Raw genomic sequence first — 21,268 nt, forward strand, 5'->3', positions numbered from 1 at the left:
TGCTTTGTTCTGAAAAATGCAAACAGAATACTAAACATGCAGTCGAACCTCTAAACTCAAATACAATATGCTCTGGGACGCTGGAATGACCTCCAGTTGGATGTGATTTAGAAACAATGCTCCTATGGGACATAAAGGTAATTGAAGTATGGTGATGTTCTGCTCTGCGCATCTGCAAAACAGCCACTGGGACATGAGTGAAGCTTCCATGTTTCACCTGTGTATGTAAGTTTTTTTCAGGGAGGCGAGCTGCTTGAATTTCCTCCTACATTCTAGAAAACATGCATTACCATTCTGAATACCTTAAAATAGAACTTTTGATTAGATTTATTCCTGTGTAAAATGTGTCCCAATGAGAATATGTGAATGTGTTGTTGAACCCTGTCATTTTCTGTTAACTTGTGGAACAGACAATACTTGATTGTATACCACAGTATGAGTGCCAAACTAATCTTTAATTATATCAGATTTATTTAGCCTCTTAACTGTGAATATTATTGTTTTCATTTTATAATTTATTTTAGATTGCTTTATTTTAAAACAAACATTATTTAAATTATTATTTATTCTCATTTATTGTTTATACGTTTAGATTTTTGTCCAAAAAAATGGGGTATATTATTAAATTTTCTCTTTTCATGTTTGATTTTTTTAAAAATCAATAACTGTAAATGTTCTCAAGAAAGGAGAAACGGGTAAATAATCTATTGTGTTGTTTTAATCCGAATATTTAACTAAAACTGCTTTGACGCATTCACGAATGAAGCGTGGCCAATGAGTGGGCTTGCTTATACCGGTTTAGATGGTTAAATGGGGGTTAGCATTCTTAGTCATTGACATGGGAATCAGAAAAAAGGCTTTGAACTGCGTTGTCTTTCGCAGGGACGCCAAAATTATCTATCCTGTTCTTTTAATCCGAATATTGTTATCTTGGTCAGTATTGACAATGGTGCACCAGTACAAATCCATAATTTCAGATGATGAAATGTAATACTACTAATAATAATAATAGTAGTAGTAATAATAAAAATAATAGTAATAAAAATGATAATAGTAATAATAATAATGATAATAGTAGAAATAATAATAATAGTAATAATAATGATAATAGTAATAATAATAGTAATACTAATGATAATGATAAAAGTAATAATAATTATAGTAATAATAATGATAATCGTAAAAATAATTATGGTAATAATAATGATAATAAGAAAAAAATAATTATAGTAATAATAATGATAATAGTAATAATAATTATAGTAATAATAATTGTAGTAATAATATTGATAATAGTAATAGTAATTATAGTAATAATAATGATAATAGTAATAATAATTATAGTAATAATAATAATAATAGTAATAATAATTATAGTAATAAGATTAATATTTTAATTATTAATAAATAAATCATCATAATAGCATTTACAATTGTCAGGTTTGTTTGTAGAGTCGAGGGGTTGTAAACGTAAGTTATTTACCAGTAGTAAGTATTTATCAGTTGATCTATGTAATAGAACCCAAGATGCATCCATGCCGGGAGGCCAAGTAAAGAGGTGTGGTTCGAACCAATTTCATGTCTTCAGGTCCCACTTGAATTTTGGATTGCTTGATAAAACCAAGGTGGCCAAGGTGGTTAGCGCGCCCGCCTCACATTCCTAGGTCGGTCTTCAGTGTGGAAATTGCAGGTTCTCCCCGGGATTTTGTGGGTTTTCTCTGGGTACTTATTTCAATAATCTTTAATTATATTTTAATGATCCACCGCAAGACCTTCCATCAGCCTTAACATCTATTGGGATGTGCTGATATGGTAAACACTACAAACAAATGTATCAAGGCTACTAGTGCTTGGTCAGTGAGACGTTTACCCATCGGTAAGATGGCGGCATCCTGAGCGAGCAATGGCAGGCACAAGTAAGTGAGTTTTTTCATGTTTTATGCAAGATATGGTGTTTTTCTTCAATTTCATTCATAGACCTCAAAACACATATTTTTTAGCATTTTATCTATTTATCTTTTTCTATTTTGAAATAAATGACCGTATCAGCCACATTATCTTGCGTTATGGTTTTCCGTCATTGTCACCTTGCAGTTTCATGCATTTTAAGTCTAATTTTTGCACATGTAATGCATACCTTTGATTCAATCATCATTTCTTTTACCGACAAATATGGCGTATATGCGAGGGAATACGGTAGTTTCATGGGGCATACAAAATTGAAGCTGTGCATTAGAGGTGAATTACCGATTCTAAATTGTTCATCGGTGATAATCTGGGTGACGCCCCATTCATCAAGAAACGTGCAGAGTGTAAAATCACTACAGATATGCACAACACGGAAACTTCTGTTCATGGAGTGTGTTGATAAATGAGCCTATAATGCATTAAATCATGCATGTATCTGTGGATTAATGCATTTTTTGTGGTAAGATGTTTTTGCATTTTTAATATTGCGATAAAAATAATATACTAGTGGCAATAACCTGTTCACTCTGGAAAAACAATATGCTATCATAAAAAAAAATGTATGTCTACCCTTACACTCATCAAAATAAATAAAAGATGTAACTATGCCAAAACGAATCATATCCGTTATCACAACGTTAAAGCAGAACAATTACTTACTTGGCCGACAAATTATCTAAATAATTAAGTGATGAACATTAGTGGCTTTGGTGAGCATATTAATTGTACTGTGAATACGTGTGAGAAATATACGCAAATAAAGCTCCCACAACCAGATGTTAGCTGTCGACCAGCTGGAGCTTAAATGCAAAACAACCTTAATGGAACCTTGAAGCAGAATATATTGTTGACATGAGAAGCAGCTGCTTCAGGAGAAAAAAAAACAGGTAACGCACGCACACCATGGGCGAAATCAGCCTCATTTAAGCCGCTAGAGCAAGCATAACATTTTGCAACACTTTAAGGGGATACGAAAAGCTCCCTGAGCACCTTAACACCCTTTTGGGTTGCGTCTATAGCAGGTTAAATACTTTTTTTTCCTTGAGCATGCATGTTAAGAATGTAATCTTTTATTTACCCATTGTTGTTATTGTATGTCGTATGAATTAAAATTCATTTAGAAGTTTTGTTGGGGGCCATCAGAAATTTTGACACATTTCTTGAGACATATAAGATAACACAAATAATCGACACACCACCCATTCATTTTCAATACTATTCATCCTTTGTCAGGGTCACTGCAATATGCACATGTTCAAATGTTTTTTTTGTATTTTCTATTAATCAAACAAAAAAAACAGTATAATTCTGTACAATATACTATTGCATTCAGACTGGCCACATTTTGTCGTAAGAAAATGTGTAACTTACACTACACATACCGACCGTAATGTTACGTACTTACGTAAGTCTGTGTACCCCAAAGGACTTCCAGATCACGTAACATGAAAATAAGTAACTAAACTTGGAATTTTTCTAGTTTTTTCCCCTCCTATTATCTCACTAATCCTAATATTAAACCAAAAGTAATATTATGCCTCACCTTTGTGGTGGTGGGGTTTGTGTGTCCGAGTGGTCCTTGGAGCTATGTTGTCTGGGGCCTTGTGCCCCTAGTAGGGTCACCCATGGCAAACTGGTCTGAGGTGAGGGACCAGGGAAAGCATGACTCAGAAGACCTCTTCAGCAACATTATTGCAACATACAGTGAGACGGTGTAAATGGGTACAATGTTTAGACTCTGATTTTAATCAGATTGACACTTTTTTAGTCTTATTTCACTCCAAAAAAATATGGTATATGATTGACAGTTTACTACTAATACTTTTTCTACTAATCACGATAATTCAATGCTCAACATTGTAGGGCACCGCAATATCTCGTTATACTCCTGAGAATGCATCATGCTTTATGCGTGTCGCCATTCAGAAGGTGACCATTGGTGACCATTATCCTCACAACCAGCCTACACCTGCATGTTTTTGGGATGCGGTAAAAAACCTGCAAAAAACAACAACAAACAGTACCAGCAGAAAAACCCCACAAGCCCAAGGAGAATATGCAAACTCCACACAGTGAGGAGCCACCTGGGATTGAACCCTCAACCCCAGAACTGGGAGCCCAACGCAGTAACCACTCATAGACCAGGCTGTCCATAGATTATTCCCTTTTTTTTTTAAATAATGTTCACAATTTTATAAAAACAATCCAAAGTGGCAAAAGCTACCTTTCGCATTTCATTAAAAACCTGATCATGCGGTTAAACCTTGAACACAGTGTAACCAGTGCTTAATTTGTAAATCATAAAGTGCCTAAATGCGGTCCTGGAACACATAAAATATAGGGGATGAAATTCAACATGCAAATCCCAGCGGCTATGCATACACTTTATAAGCCTCAATTTCAGATAATATCCGTGGTAGATATTGATGACCAAAACAACCTAAAACAATAATGCAATTGTGAGTCCATGCAAATAATAATTCATTGGCACATTAAACAGATAAAGTGTGTGTTTAGGTCAACAGCAGTTCATGTAGAGATCAACACAGTATAAAACAGGGGTAGGGAACCTATAGCTCGAGAGCCATATATGGCTCTTTTGATGGGTTTATATGGCTCTCCACGAACCTGTGAGGTAGAATATGGGAACCGCTGGTGAGAGACCTAAGTCCCAACGCACCAATGGGAGCGTCACGCCGGCACTGTGGCGGCGAAACTATCTCCAGCGCCTTTTTTAAATCATATTTTTTCTTCATTAGACTCTTCTGCATGCATCCTCTCATTGATACTCATTGATTAGCAACAGTGAAATAACATTTTCAAAAGAATTCAGACTTTTTTTTACTTTCAAAGTGGTGAAATAAATAATAAATTCTCACATTTTCATGTATTTTTACTTTTAAATTTTAAGTATAGCTCTCAAGGAATAATGTTTGAAAATATGAATTGTTTATGGCTCTCTTCGTCAAAAAGGTTCCCGAACTTTTGGTATAGAATCTATACTGTGTTGTGATCTCTACATGAACTGCTGTTGACTTAAACAACAGACTTTATCTGTTACAATACTATGTTGGTATATTCTATACAGTAGAATATACCAGCATACTATTGCTATGTTAAACAATGTTCATTTCACTGACTTTATTAACATATGGTGGCAAAATATGCCATCACGTCTATACTCTTAACGGCAAGACAAGCAAGTACAGGGTTGGGACTGTGTAATGAAACTTCTTAGGCAACGTGGCTAAAGAGTATATATCATTTCGAGCTACATTTAAGTGGAGTATGCCACAAATTTGTGTGTTGATAGAAATGCAACCTATGTGACTACAAAAACAGAAATCCCCTGTATTCACTGTGGAAGACAGATTTAAGTCATCTCAGGCAGAGCATCAAGTTCTAATACCGTTGTTTGCACAAACTGTTATTGTTATACCATACCTCACATATTCATGATATGAATGATAATGAGCCACCTGACTGCTGTCTTTTACATTTTTTCTCCAACATTCCAGGAATCGGCTTCATTTTGGTGCTCAACAGTTAAGTTATTGAAAATGAAATGTTATTATATTTACTTGAGAATGATAAATATAGGTTGAAGCTTGTTTTTCTTCTTTTGTTGGTTAAATAATTTATTAAATAGCCATGTAATTATAGTATTTAGTTTTATGCATCACACAGCTACTTAAATCATTCACCAATGAAGACGTGTTCATATATTTTTGGAACACTTATGTTCACTTCCAAAGATGTACAAACAATGTTATTTTAGAACCTTCTTCAGGGTCCTTGCTGTCTTTGAAGTGTTTGTTTACCCCACATTTTCACTCTCTTTACAACAGTTTTCCTCCTTATCATGTTGCAGCTATATGGGATTTTTTTTTGTCCATACCACTTCATTACATCTGAAAAGATGTGTCTTGATAGTAGAAAGATTTTACCTGCTTCACTTTTTAAAATGAGTGCCTGCAAGCCATAATGCACCATTTAAGGGCTGGGGGTAGTGCAAATATAAAAAAATATAGAATAATAACTAGGCCACCCGATGGAGAAGTGGTGCTTCTGCTTGGCTTTGGTTTGGGCAGTCTGGGTTTGATTCCCTACGACCTACTGGCAACCAATAAGTAGTCTGCCTTACGCCGGAAATCACCTGGTACAGGTCTAGGGATGTCTACCAATCAATCCATGAGGCCACTTTTTTTATTTGATTAAGGGCTGATTATTTAATTGCATATTTTTGGGTTAAATTAGACAGGACATGGGATTATATGGTGGTGATGCTGTTTAGGGAGCCTTGTGGTTGTAGTTCAATTTGATCTTGAATTTTAATAGTAGGAAATCATCACCTACTAGATGGGGAATTTTCTATATCCCTCTGGTTAATTATATTTCTAACAGTAATTAAGGTACTTAATAATATCAACATAGTTCTATTGTTGCAGCATGATTACAATGTCTTTTGTGAATGAAATTGGAGAATACCAAATGTAAATATGAAATCATAAATACTAAAGATACATACAGAACTACACTTATATAAACTAAAGGAAATAAATAATTTGGATAGCAATATGAATAGTAAGAAAGATGTGTTCATTTACTTTATGGCATTTGATTAGGAAAATAATCTAGTTTTTTGACTAAGAGAAGAATAGACTACAATCAACTTTGTAGTTTCCAGTCTTTGTTTGAGTTTCTAGATTTTCTTTGATTTATTCCTTTTTTTATGTTAGGTTGCAGCATCACTGTAACATTGGAAGTACTGTGAATTATTGACAAAACTCTGGAGGTGCTTGTATTGATGTTGCACAAGTAGTGGATAAAAAAAAATGTTTTTTCAAATGTACAGATAATAATAAATATAGTATCACAATGAATCAGTTCACAATTTAATGATTATCATTAGAAGCATACTTTATTCATTTGTGAATGAGGAAATTTGACAAAACTGTTAAAAATACCATTACGTTTAGCACCATTGCATGTGTGACAGCTCAGCTGAATAATGAAATGTAACAGTGCACAACATATTCAAGAAACCTAATTTTCGAAATGACCTTGCACATTATAATTCATGAATGTATTATTAGAATCCCTGGAGTCGAAATATTTCTCAGGTTTAGCTTGGTGCTGGTTTTGCGTGGGATCCAACAAAACTGACGTTCTCTTCATCTTCCAGCAACTGCAGGCTACCCTTTGTGCCATCAAGCCTGCCAGTGTTTGTGGCTCTGTTGCTTTTCTCGTGGCCAACTCACAACTGTCTCCTACAATGATGCAGCTTTCTGCTCCACTTCCAGGGACCGGGCCCAAAAATGACAGGGTTTCGTTCCCTATTATGTGAGTCTGAGCCAATAGCTATGCAGTTGCTGATTTTTAACCAGGAGGAGCTGAAAATCTCAAGATGGTAGTTTCACATCTGGTCGCATTTTAGGGTGTCACATTGAATTTGAAACTTGTGCTACTACCAAAGCTGTGGTCTCTAAATTGAAATCAGATTAATTTTAAGTAAGATGAACCCTCACATCTTTTGCAAGTTTAGCATTCACAAATTCAGAAGTTCCCTGGTGTAAAAAAGTTTTGGTTATTTGTGTTTAATGAATTGTCTAACTTATGCTATATCATTTTTAAAAGTAATCGAGTTACAACGTGTTGAGTGGGGCCATCTGATAAATGGTGTAGAGGTTTACTTGTCTGACTTTAGTGTGGGCAGGCAAAGGCTCGATTCCCGCTGGTGGCAGCAGGATTGTGAGGGTCAATAGTCATCTGTGTGTCTTTGACTAGTTTAGACCAATAGAGTGAGAATACAAACACAGGAAAATAAATAAATAAATAGGCAATAAATAAGCATGTTATATATATATATATATATATATATATATATATATATATATATATATATATATATATATATATATATATATATATATATATATATATATATATATATATATATATATATATATATATATATATATATATATATATATATATATATATATATATATATATATATATATATATATATATATATATATATATATATATATATATATATATATATATATATATATATATATATATATATATATATATACATGTTATATATATATATATATATATATATATATATATATATATATATATATATATATATATATATATATATATACATATATATATATATATATATATATATATATATATATATATATATATATATATATATATATATATATATATATATATATTTCAATTTTTATTTTTCTTTATATATATACACATGCGGGGTAGGCTGGTATAATTTTTATTGTACAATTTATATTATAGATCTACTTGAGTCTTGATAATTTGTTTTTGTATATACTTTGACAAGGTCCCTGGTGAAAGACAGGTTACCAAGTTTGCCTCAGTTCTGAGACCGAAGGTTCAATTCTTGACAGGTTCTGACGCTTCTGTGGAGTTTGCATGTTCTACCCTAGGGTTTTCCTCCCACAATAGGAAAAAACATGCAAGGTAGGCAATGTTCCCTCTAATTTTCTCCCTTTTTATGTCTGGGCATACAGACAACCTCCTTGAGGACACCGAGGAACATTGTGCTCAACATTAGGAGTCAGTAATTGAGAAAAAAGACGTTGCTGTGCTAAACAGCGTGGCACTCCATTGCTGTTTAAATTTTGATATGAATGCATGCCTATAACTGGCTGTTGGCGGTTGTGTACTTGTATCTTTTGGATAGACGCGAAAACGTGGTAAGGTATGTAGAAATAGGAGAGATCCTACATCGCGCTCTCGATTAACGTGACAAAGTCTGCTCTACATTATCGGCGATATTCGAGGGATTACTGCACATATATACGTATATAATTCATTTGCAGTGCATTCACTGCACTGGATAGGTTTTTTTGTGTGGTGAGAGGTTCCAACTAGTGCGCAATTGAGCAGTTGTGCAACTGAGAGGGAACTTTGATGGTAGGCTGGTTAAACACTCTAGGCACCTATCCAGTCTGTTTTCCATGTCTTCCTCCTCCAACACTCCGGAATCAAATGACTCATCAGCAAGCTGTCCAGAATTCTAATAACAGCCTTGATTACTTGATTCGAATGTGCTGGCGGAGGGAGATATGGACAACAGACTGGACAAAAGCATTCGAGGACCACAGTTGGTGACCACTGCTCTAAATTGTCCTAAGGTATGACTGTAAGCTAAAATTGTTATCTGTCTCCTTGTGCCGTGTGATTGGCCGGCAACCAAATCAGGGTGTCCCCCGGCTGCACATTGTTGGTTAGGATAGAGTCCGGCATCCCCTGCGGCCCTTGTGTTATGGAAAATGAATGAATGAATAAAAATGCTTTAAAATGTTATCATTTATTTTGGGATTATAGGACATTGAGGACAGAGCAAGGCACAAGATTACTACAAAAAACTGAGGACGTTGAATACACTGCTAAGATACTATTTTTGGATTGTATAGTGAAAGAAATTGTGCGTTGGAGGACCACTTTTGGCTCACCCCAAATGTTGACAAAAGCATGCAGCCAATGATGTGCACTGATCATCTCTTGGGAGAGTCACAGTGATGGATAGTCTTGAGAATGGGTATTCAAAACTTTTGATCTGTGATTCTTTAAATATTCCTGCATGGTTACATCCATGGAGTCCGTCCGATTTTGATTATTTGTATCAGAGATGATTCATTAATTGGAGACCTATTGTCTTAGAGTTAGCTAGTTGAGGGCATAAAGGCACAGGCTCCTCCTCCAATACTCATAAATTGGTCTGAATTAAATTTCGTAGATATATTATTTTACCTATATTTTTTGTATAAGGGCTTATTAAATAAATACAGACTTACTGGTGCTTCTAGGTTAAGTCGGTTAGGGACATGGGCACTTTCCATAATAGCCTTCAGCCTGCAGTCATTTCAACACTGGAAACTGCAAATTCTGACAAGAAAAGAGGAAACCAACCATTTAAAGAGAACTAAGGCTGTATTCACGCTTGCACTGACTGAACTAAAACTGTGACATCACAACCACAGTTGATAATCATTCTTGCTTTCTGGTGCTGCACTCGCTAGAACCTATTGATGGAATGACAGTACAGTCACATGGCAATGAAAAAATAGAAAGCCTACTTATATATATTTATACATTATGAAAAAAATCCACGTTACCACATAATAAGCTCAATCTTGATTTGCAAAAACCTATACCCAAGAGAAAAAGAGATTTTGATTCAGCACCAAAAATTTAAAAAAACTTTGCATCAATGCAAGAATTGTAGTATTATAGTCCTATCAACTAATGACTAAGGAGAGTAATAATGTTTCCCAAATATTGAACCTCAGCCAAAGGTAGAGTGACTGTTTAACATTCTATCATTTAAAAACTGTGTCATAGTTGGATCTGTTACGATCGTGGGCGAAGGGCCCCGAAGCAGGCAAATACACATATAAGTCTGACATGGCGTTTTCTATGTATTGTCAGTATTCCAGGGCCGGGTGAAGGAGCAAAGGGATCAGCCTAGACAAGTCGGTTTACTTAGCGTGGTGGTCGATATCCGAGAGGTCTGTAGAGGGATCGAAAGCGAAAGTATAAGGCACGTGGTCGTGATCCTACGGCAAACACAAGAGGTCGGACATCAGGGAAGACGAACAAGGAGGTAGCGCAAGAAAGTACTTAACAGTAAACTGATTAAGACTATCCAGCCATGTTGTCAAGCTCTGGGTGGCTTAAATAGCTTTGAGATTATTGATGAGCAATACCTGGCATTGCTTGACCCATCTGATGCTGAACCTGCGATTGGCTGAATGGCGCAACCTCCGACACATGATCATGTTTATGTTGTCATCTCATTTTCTGAGCCACTTTATCCTCACTAAGGCTATGGGGGGTGCTGGAGCCTATCCCAGCTAACTTTGGGCCAGAGGCGGGGCACACCCTGAATTGGTGGCCAGCCAATCGTAGGGCAAAAGGATACAAACAACCATTCACGCTCATGATCATACCAAGGGGACCATTTGAGTGTCCAATCAGCCTAAAGTGCATGTCTTTGGAATGTGGGAGGAAACCAGAGTACCTGGAGAAAAAACATGCAGGCTCGGGGAGAACATGCAAACTCCAGGTAGACTGACCTGGATTTGAACCCAGTATCCGCACTGTGAGGCCAATGTGCTAACCACTCTTCCGCCAGCCTAAATTTATGTTGATGTCAAACAAAACAAAACTGAAAGGCCTGGTAAAATCAACCATAACAAACAGAAATAAACAGTCCATATATAATAACATAGTCAATAATTCTTACATTAGATACATTTGGTTCTATATGTATTTAAATCATGTTTATCAAAAAAATAACTCTAATGTGATAAATTGCCCCATTTCATTCCCCAATGTACCTTCAACCAAGTAGCGAATCCATGCAATATAAGGAGAATGTGTGTGTGTTTGTATCTGTGTAGATGGATTATTCATAAAATCTTACAATTTCCAATTGAGGTAGTTTTCAAAGAACACAAATTTGTATGCAGAATATGCATCTGCCCCTTGGTATATAGTTAGTCTCTAGCAAAGGGTTGCATCAGTTTGTTTGTCAAAATGTGTTTCATTGTAGCCAGAGGTGAAAAACAGACTAGATTAGTTTTTTTAAGGAGAAAGAGTAAATGCAAGAGAATGAAATAGAGAAGTGCACTGCAAATAGTCATTCAATGAGTGAAAATGATCATACTATTTTTTTCCAATTCTTGAAGTTGTATTTCAACAGTTTCACATAAGCGTTCATAGGAACAAACTTTGAGGAATCACAAGCCAAATGTATTACTTAATTGTGTGGTTTAGAGTTTCATGATACAGTACAGTAATACCTTGACATGTGAATGCCCCAACATACGAGGAATTTGAGATATGCCTTGAGATAAGAGACAAATTTTGAGATATGAGCATACGAGAAAGCCAGGTGGCCGAGACGCTAGAAGCTGCAGTATTCAGTGTAGAATTAAGGAGAAAAACTAGTTCCAAAGCAAGCCAATGCAATGAAGGGTAGTGCGAAGAAAAGGCGCATGATGACAATCTATATTAAGCACGAAATAATCGAAAAACATGAGTAGTGTACACGTGACTGAGCTGGCTCTCCAATACGTATGGAGAAGCAGGAAGTTCGGCTCGAAAGCCGCGGTTGAGTGCATTAACATTTTTGAGTCGGTTCCTCTTGTACTTTTTCAATGGATGGCGGAACCTCGTACCGGTGAGGCCTCTCGTACAAAAGGTTGAAACGGAAGAAGTGACAATCTTTGATGTTGTATCTGTGTGACATTACTTTGTGAGTCAGTCTCTTGTTGGCCTTCATGACGTAAAGACATTTTCTACGCAAGACTGTGTCTGCGTCTTTCTTCCATCCCGCTCTAAATTGTGAAGTTTTCCCAAGACATGTAAAACGCTACAGTTCCATTTGGAAACTATGTCATAGTGTGAAATCACCTCTCGTAGCTGAGATGGAAGTTAATCATTGACGCACAACTGACGATGTACCCCACCACTCTATTCATACATAATACTAATGTGTTTATGACTGAATAAATGAGTTGTATAAATAAAGGAAGGGGTGTGCCTGACATTCTGTAGCTCAGTATGCGTACATATTTATCATGTAAATGTCCTTGGGGAAACAGAATACGGAAATGCTACTGGCAGTTGACACAAAGTCAGTTGACGCACAATTGTATGTTATACAGTAGTGTGTGGACGTTTTGTAGCTGTTTTAATGTGGTAGAGGCACATTACATTACAGCTGTGTTAGTTAGTCAGTAAATGTAAATTACTAGGTAGGTGTTCCCCACAGTGCGTCATTAGCCGCATGGCCGGTGTTGTGACAGGTAACGGTCCAGTGAAGTGACTCAAGATGTGCAATTTGATGTTTCACCTTCACAGGACGCTGGACCTAATATATCCTTTAGGGCACGCAAGGGAAATGGCAATAAAATCTTTGGGAGAAGGCGCTTGAGGCGAGATTTAAACGGAGCACAATTCTAGTATACTGCCAGATTTCAGCTAAAAATAATTATTTACATATACAGTGGGACCTTTACGTATGAATGATTTTACATAGACCTGAGTGATAAATGATAATGATCCTTGCAATGGGATCACCAGCTTTGGGAGGGGTCAAAGAAATCGGGTACAACGATTGTTGGACGGAGGTATCTCGATTGCAGAAACTCTCTTGGGACGTGGACGGTCAACTCTCTAGTTGGAAAAGAGCCTCAGCTAGTGCGCAAGGTCGAGAAGTCCTAGCTCGATGTAGTCTGGCTCACCTCCATGTACAGCTTGGGTTCTGGCATGACTCCTTTTGAGGGGTGTTGGACATTCTTCCACTCTGGAGTTGCTTATGGTGAAAGGCGCTGAGCAGGTGTGGGCATACTTATTGCCTTCTGGCTTAGTGCTTGTACATTGGGGTTCACTCTGGTAGACGAGAGGGTAGCATCCCTCCGCCTTAAAGTGGGGAGACGGGATGTGACTGTTTGCGCATATGAACCAAAAGGCACCTCAGAGTACACACTTTTTTGGAGACGGTGGAAGGGGTGCTGGAGAGTGCTAAATCTGGGGACTACTCAGTTCTGCTGGGGTTCTTCGATGCTCACGTGGGGACTGACAGTGAGACCTAGATAGGCGTGATTGGGAACAACGGCGCCCTAATTAGAGTCCCAGAGGTCTTCTTTTGTTGGATTTCTGTGCTTGCCTTGGATTAAAAACAATGAACAGCATCTTTAAGCATAAGGGTGTCCATATGTACACATGGCCCCAGGAAACGTTACGCCACAGTTTGATGATTGACTCTGTGACACTCGGGTAAAGAGAGTGGTGGTGCCTGGTGGTGTGTTGGCTTTAATGGTGGGGGAGGATGCTAGTGCAGCCTAGAAGACCCAAACGATTTGGGAGGGTCTGCTGGGAATCCGTAACAGAGTCCCCTATCAGAAAGATTTTCAATTCCCACCTTTGCCAGACCTTTTCTCATGTCCAGGAAGAGGCAGGGAACATTGAGTCCGAGTAGACCATGTTCTGCACCTGAGGCCGTGCCCGCAAACTGGTCGGTGTCTGTCAATGTGGGAACCCCAGAACTGGTGGACACTGGCAGTGATTGGTGCCTTCAGGCTGGAGCAGTCCTGTACATGGAAATAATTGGATTGTGTAATTACTCAATATATTTTACAGCCACTATATTACAAATATGATACATCAGTGAGCCTCAGAATCTGAACTTCTCCTTTACAGACATTAACTTGACTATTTGTAAAATTTTCGAACCAAATAAAATACTAAAAGGTTTCTTTTAAATTTCTTAAACAAGACGGATGGCTCTATAACAAAAACAACACCTCAACATGACAACCATTCCAGATTATTGATATGCTGTCTAATAATGTTGTAGTATAATCATGATTGTCATCTGTATCAGTGTTCTCCTCAAAACTTATAATTGAAAAACTGATAGGTACACCATCTAAATCAATATTTCATTTGCTGTTTCAGACCACATATTCCAAAAGGAACCTAAAAAAATCATACAATCCTAATAACTACATACATACTTTTCAAATAAACCCACTCTAAAGCATCTCTTTAAACCAGTATAAATAAATGAATGTCTCTCAATATTTCAAAGCACATTTTTCAATCTCTCATAATGCATTGATAATGTGTGAAATGTCTGAAAATGTATGCAGCAACTTAAAATGCAAAGTTCAAATATTTGCGTAAGTGAGCGGGAGGTGTCACCTTTTATCTGTGGGAGTTCAGCCATAACATCAACCTGCCAGCTGATAAAAGACTTTTCTGCATTCCTCCTTCCTGCTTTTCTCAACGCGAAGTTAGTGCCAAGCATATGACAACCCCCCGGAATACTAAGACAATAAAGATTGAGAGTGTTGGCATCAATATCACGAGACTCATAAGGGAGACAAAAGCAGGTGTTTATGTGCACATTCACTTGGGACAAGCCTGAAAGGAAAAAGATATGTTCACAGACAGCAAACACGAGGCAGGCAAAGAGAGCGATATTCCCAGTAATGTTTATAATCTTCAGTCATTTGAGAAAGAGGAAGTAAAGTTATTACATGCTGGTTAATTACCCTCAAATGAGCCTAAACCCTCAAATCACTCACAAAGAATGGAGTAGTCATTGGCTCAAAAGCCTGCAGTGATGAATTGCTCATACCTGCAATCATACTAACAATGATGGGGTGCGATGAAAGTGGACTCTGACCAGAATACAAATGGGTGCCAGTGATGGTGGAATATGAAAAAGAAAGCCGTATAGTGCTGCACTATCCATTCTCATATTTCCATCATGTTCATATTGGCATTCATCAGGGGACCTTATTGTTCCAGTTGACAGAGTGTAAATTACAGGTGGAGCCAGACTTCCTGCCAGTCTCGATAAATTGGGCCCTATTTCCCCACATCTGTGTGATTTCTTTGATCTTTTACAGGCCAAATAGATGCTTTTGGGTATTCCATTTTACATCATACAATGCTTTTCTGTCTGTCTTCTGGCCGCAGAACCTTTGTCCCATCAGCTCTTCAAACAAAGAAAATGTCTGAATGATAACACCACCTGTGTCCATTTCACCTCTGTCATTATAGACTGCAATGTTCATATGTATATATATATATGTGTATATATATATATATATATATATATATATATATATATATATATATATATATATATATATATATATATATATATATATATATATATATATATATATATATATATATATATATATATATATATATATATATATATATATATATATATATATATATATATATATATATATATATATATATATATATATAATCTCTCACCTCATCTCATTTTCTGAACCGCTTACTCCTCATTAATGTTGCTGGGGGTGCTGGAGCCTATCCCAGCTGACTCCGGGCCGGAGGCAGGGGACACCCTGAATCGGGGGCCAGCTGATCGCAGGGCACAAGGAGATGAAAAACCATGCTTTTTCGCACCCTTACCTAAGGATAATTTAGAGTGTTCAATCAGCCTACCCTGCATGTTGCAACCAGACCTCCTCAACGCTACAGCTGCGCCTAGATATTCTGCCCATAAAAGTAATGAACAGAATCAGTGACTGGTGGAGTCCAACCCCCACTGAAAACAGATCCGGCTCTGTCACCAGTCATGGAGGGACTGGACCCCGTATATCAGGGATTCCGCAACTCCTTACTCCCGGAGTTACCACCAACAAGACTCCCTGGGCGACACGATCGAACGCCTTCTCCAAATCCACAAAGCACATGTAAACTGGTTGGGCGAACTCCCATGCTGCAGAATTCTTAGACTAAAAGCAACTGGGAAAGATTGATATGAGTCGTTTTCGAAGACGTGACGCATCCCCATCATAGCTGTGTCATTTCCAAGATACATAATTAAAAAAATATCACGTTTCCTCATGGTTTGTCTCATGTCTATTTATAAATAAAATAAAGTACACGACAAAGATGAGGTATAAAGAAATTAAGGATGGCAACGGGAAAAGTGGGCCAGGACAAAACAAGTGCTATATTTATTTATTATTAGACGGCGTTCTTGGGGACAAGCCCAGTGTTCGCCCACTGCTTTTGCTCTGCAGCGCTCCATCTTATGAAGACATTGAAGAAGAGGTTATAAATAATGACAATGTATTAGGTAATACTACTTTTTGCTTGCTAGTTCAACTGCCGTATCCTGGATTATCTACTGGTATAGTAATGGTAGTTCCGTACCAAGACATAAATGTTTTTTCCCCCACTGCTTTACAATGTACGTTGCCAACTTGTTTTGTTACAGCCAAACTTGATTTTGAGTTTTTTCTCAAATTATGTTTCACTCGCCTGACCTCGGTGCGGGGAGGTGTGGGCTCAATTCTCACTGGTGGCTGAATGATTAGGAATGATTGGGAGTGTGGATGGTCGTTTGTCTCTATTTGTGCCCTACGACTGACTGACGACCAGTCTAGGGTGTAGTCTGCCTTTCGTCCGAATACAGCTGGGTTAGGCACCAGCAACCCCCGCAACCCTTTCGAGGATGGGCGGTAGGGAAGGTGAATGAATCTTTCCTCCATTAAACATATTCACAGCAATTTTATGTCATCAAACACTACACGCACTGGATGACTTTCAGATGATTCAGTAATGTGGCCTAGTCAGAACAGGACCAATTCCGATTGTGACACTTTCTAAAACCAAATGCCCTAAAAAGGACAAAAACCAAAACAAATTGAAATCAGATATGCCTCCAGTCTGAATGCACTCCTACCTCCCCTGTAGTTTTAAAAAGTCTGAGCAATATTTGCATGCACTGGTTGTTAAGTCATGGATGATGTAACTCAGTATGGTGGTACTATCATGTAGTTGGAAGCTGCTTAAATGCATAAAGGCGCACTTGCAGAGGAATGTTTTTATAATGCAGCAAACAAAAAAACATTATGTGATTTTGCGATTTCCCACTTGATGGGTGGGCACTGTCAGGTACTCCAGAGAGCTAACTATTTAAAAGCAATTAAAAAGTCAATTTTCCATAATATGTGCGCCTTAATGTCCACATAAAACCTCAGAGTCCTTTGATGTCGATTGAGTACGTGTTTCATTGCATGTGTGTGCACTAACCATTGGCACCTGGCTATTGATGATGGACCCCTCGTGAAAACATAAAACTCCTACACAAGAATTGCGCTTTATCTAAACACACACACACACAGATTCCCCACTCCCATTGTACACATTAACAAACACACAGTAACACTCCTGCGCTCTCCGTCCTCTTTTCATGTTCCACTCTTTTTCTTCATCTACCAGATGGCTGACCCATCTGCGCCTTTTCTCTTTCCCTTACTTGTGTTCTCCCTCTTTTTCTCGACCAGCTATTTTGTGTTTCTTGAGGTCTGGATCCAAGTTATGGATACACTGATCCCTTACTTCTCTTTACTATATACTACACTCATGGGGACAACCTCACCGTTTTGCATCCAATGCACTTTCATGAACATCTGTTTGCTTGGTACTCAATGGGGGTGAATGCCTATGTTTTGGAGGCTTTACAAAAAAGCTTCCATTTATTTTTTTGAATTTGTTTGTGCATTATTTTGTTCATCACATTGACTACTTAGGTAGCCACATTTGTTTGTGCATCAAGCATGCCATCTGTTTTTGTAATGTTCCATTTGAGAGGGCAATTATGTGTTGTCTGATTAAAGGTCGAAATGGCTCTCCACTTGAATTTGAAGTCAACGATTTACTTTGTTTTTCACCTCAACAGCAATGTCTAGCTATGTCAGTAACGTATTTTATAATAATACAATTTTTAGTTTTGTTTGCCTCACAATATTAATATATTTACTGACAAATCATGACACATTTACACACACACACAATTACATGCATACAGATATACACATTGACACACATACACAAATACATATACACAAACACATGCATACACATATACACATTGACACACATACACATACATATACACACACTTATACATACATATACACACATACACTTATACATACGTATACACATAGACAGTTCGTTGACGCTAAAAGCGCCTTATGTTGATTCGACAATAGTGTAGTAACTTATATTCGTCATCTACATCTATTTGTTGAACAATACATATATCTTCATCAGAAGGCAGCATTATTCTTGAATAAGCTTAATAATTAATTTTCTTTGACAGTTTTGTCTGGTTTTTATTCTACTTATTTCATAATAAAGCAACAGAAAAGATGTGTAAGGCCAGAACAAAGTTGGGAATCTGTTTCAACGGTCGTTCTCTTGGTAAGCAAAAAATCCAGGAGACTGTCCTTTCTTCTGTTTTTGTGCGCGAATATGAGAATGTCTAATGGCAAACCTGACAGTTTCCTCTGCCTGAAAATGGAACGAGGAGCCCAAGCCTGGGAGCTTTGCCAGTAGCTGTTTGCGTCTTTGTGTTCTGTTATGCTTTGACCTTGCCTTTGCAGAGTTCTAATGTCCTGCTGAGAGATGTGTGACCAGGGGCAGTCCTGCTCAAACAGAGATGAACACACTTTCACCAAGAATCAATGCGAATGGAGAGGCACCAGCACATGAAGGACACATTTGGTAGATGACAAACTCAGCATTGAAAAAGAGCAAAATAGTAGAAATGCTGGAGTTCATGTGTTTGCAGCCTACATTTCCACAACGGTAAGACAGAGCTGCTTCTTAAAAATATAATTTCATAAAAGAAAAAAGAAACGACAGTAACAAAAAACACACATTGAATATGAACACAACCTTTTTCGGAACAAAGCCTTCATATTTCAGATGTGGAGTCAGTGATATTTGATTTTCAGATAGAAGATCTGTGTCACAAATGTGATCACAGTCTCCTGAGGGAAAGCGGTGGGAATACAGAGTGCAGAGAGGAGCCATTTTGTCAGATGTTCTTCTTGTTCAAATATTCTCTAAAGGACACCATAACAATATAAGGCACATAAACAGGATAAGAATCAAACAATTTGTCTACTCCTATTGACTCTGTGCATATGGTATGCACGCACAATGGGTTTGCATTTATTCAAGGTGCATGTCAGTCTATATCTGGAATACATAGCAGAGAAAATAGCCTATAGGCCACAGGTGTAGCAAGACAAAGCTGACAATTTAGAAAGGAAGAGGTAGAGCGAAACAAGAAGGTCACAGGCCTCGCTTTGGGAACCAGGCCAAATGTATTCAAGTGGAAGACCATCACATACTCACGTCCCCCTACGGTCAAGGGGAAACCATACGGAAAATAAGGCGTGGCAGGCTTGGTGTCGTCCATGTGGAGTCCCTCTTGATGTACAGATGCTCTCCTCCAAATTTACAAACATAACATTCAAAGAGGTGTGACAGGCTAAAGTGTTTACGTTATTAATGATAGAGTGTGAGAGGCTAAAGTGTTTAAGTTATTAATGATTGCATGTGTGATGTAAAACTAGTTTTGGATTGGATGTTTATCAGTCTTCGATTATTGATGCCTTCAGCCAAGTAGCAAGAATAATGTATCTGTATCGGTATTCGATTATTAATGTCTGGGTGCATATAGGTTGAGGCATTGAGATTTTTAGTCATTACAGTAAAAGTTGGTTCAAGACAACACAACTGATCACTGTGTAATTATTTCTCCCTCTTTAAAGCAATATGGAACTGCAGGGTGCAACAGAGGCATCACTCATTAAAGTAGCCACCACAAGCAAAAACTCAAAATGCATCCGAATTGTAGAACGTTGTATTGTACAGACTAGAAATGGTCACACCCTACAATGAACCCCTCAAGGGATTAATTTTACAAAACATTATTTCACTCAGCATTGTCCAAACTCACTTACTGAACGCAACTATATTGGCTAATTCCAATGAATTTGAAATTTTGATCCTTCTCTGGACAATAAACATTGCTCATCTTTTGTCTAGGTCACCTTCAATTTGAGTCCTGGTCAATGAACCCTACCCCCCTTCCCTGCCTACACCATAATCAACAATGGCCAACAATTTAAACCGCTTTGAACTGTGATTTGGGTTAAATTAATGGAAAATTCTCTTCGTCTCCACTTGCAGGTACAAAAATGTAAGCTATTTGAAATAAGCTTGCAGCAGAGTCGGCGGCAATTACTTGACCAAACTCTTTCACCTTTTGAGCTGACATCATTTCCAAATCCCATGTGTTCTTTTTCTAATTCTCACCAGCAGACCAGGCTCTGTTCAGTGTATTCTTGTACCTAGAGAGGGACCACATGATTTTTCTATGGTAATCTGATCATTTGGATAGTTTTTATCAGTTCACTGTAAAGTACCCTCTCGCGTTGCCTCCTTGCTTCTCTTGTCTGATCTTCGACCTTTTGTTTTTTTTCCCTATGACCATGATTACGATCACTGACCACGAACACACACCAGAGGTCGGTGGCCGCGACTTCTCTAAAATTCTGGTGTTTGTTAAGTGCAGGGCGCTTGGCCATCACTTAAAGGGCCAGCGGGGATGCACGCCGGACTGGCCATTCCCACGCCTCGTCACCAGCTACTCCCACGCCTCGTCACGTCCACCCCCACACCTCGTCAAGGGCCACGATTACAATTACTGACGACCGCCTGACCGGCCACTCCCACGCCTTATCTCGGGCCTGCACGGACTAAGTTAAGTCATTCATTTTAATTTGACTTTACAGCTACTTTTGGAGAGGCCCAGCAGTTGAGTAGTTAAAGCTTCCGCCTCACTGTTCTGGGTTCCTGGTTTCAA

Source organism: Stigmatopora nigra, chromosome 9 (assembly GCF_051989575.1).
Source record: "Stigmatopora nigra isolate UIUO_SnigA chromosome 9, RoL_Snig_1.1, whole genome shotgun sequence".
Taxonomy (NCBI): Eukaryota; Metazoa; Chordata; class Actinopteri; order Syngnathiformes; family Syngnathidae; genus Stigmatopora; species Stigmatopora nigra.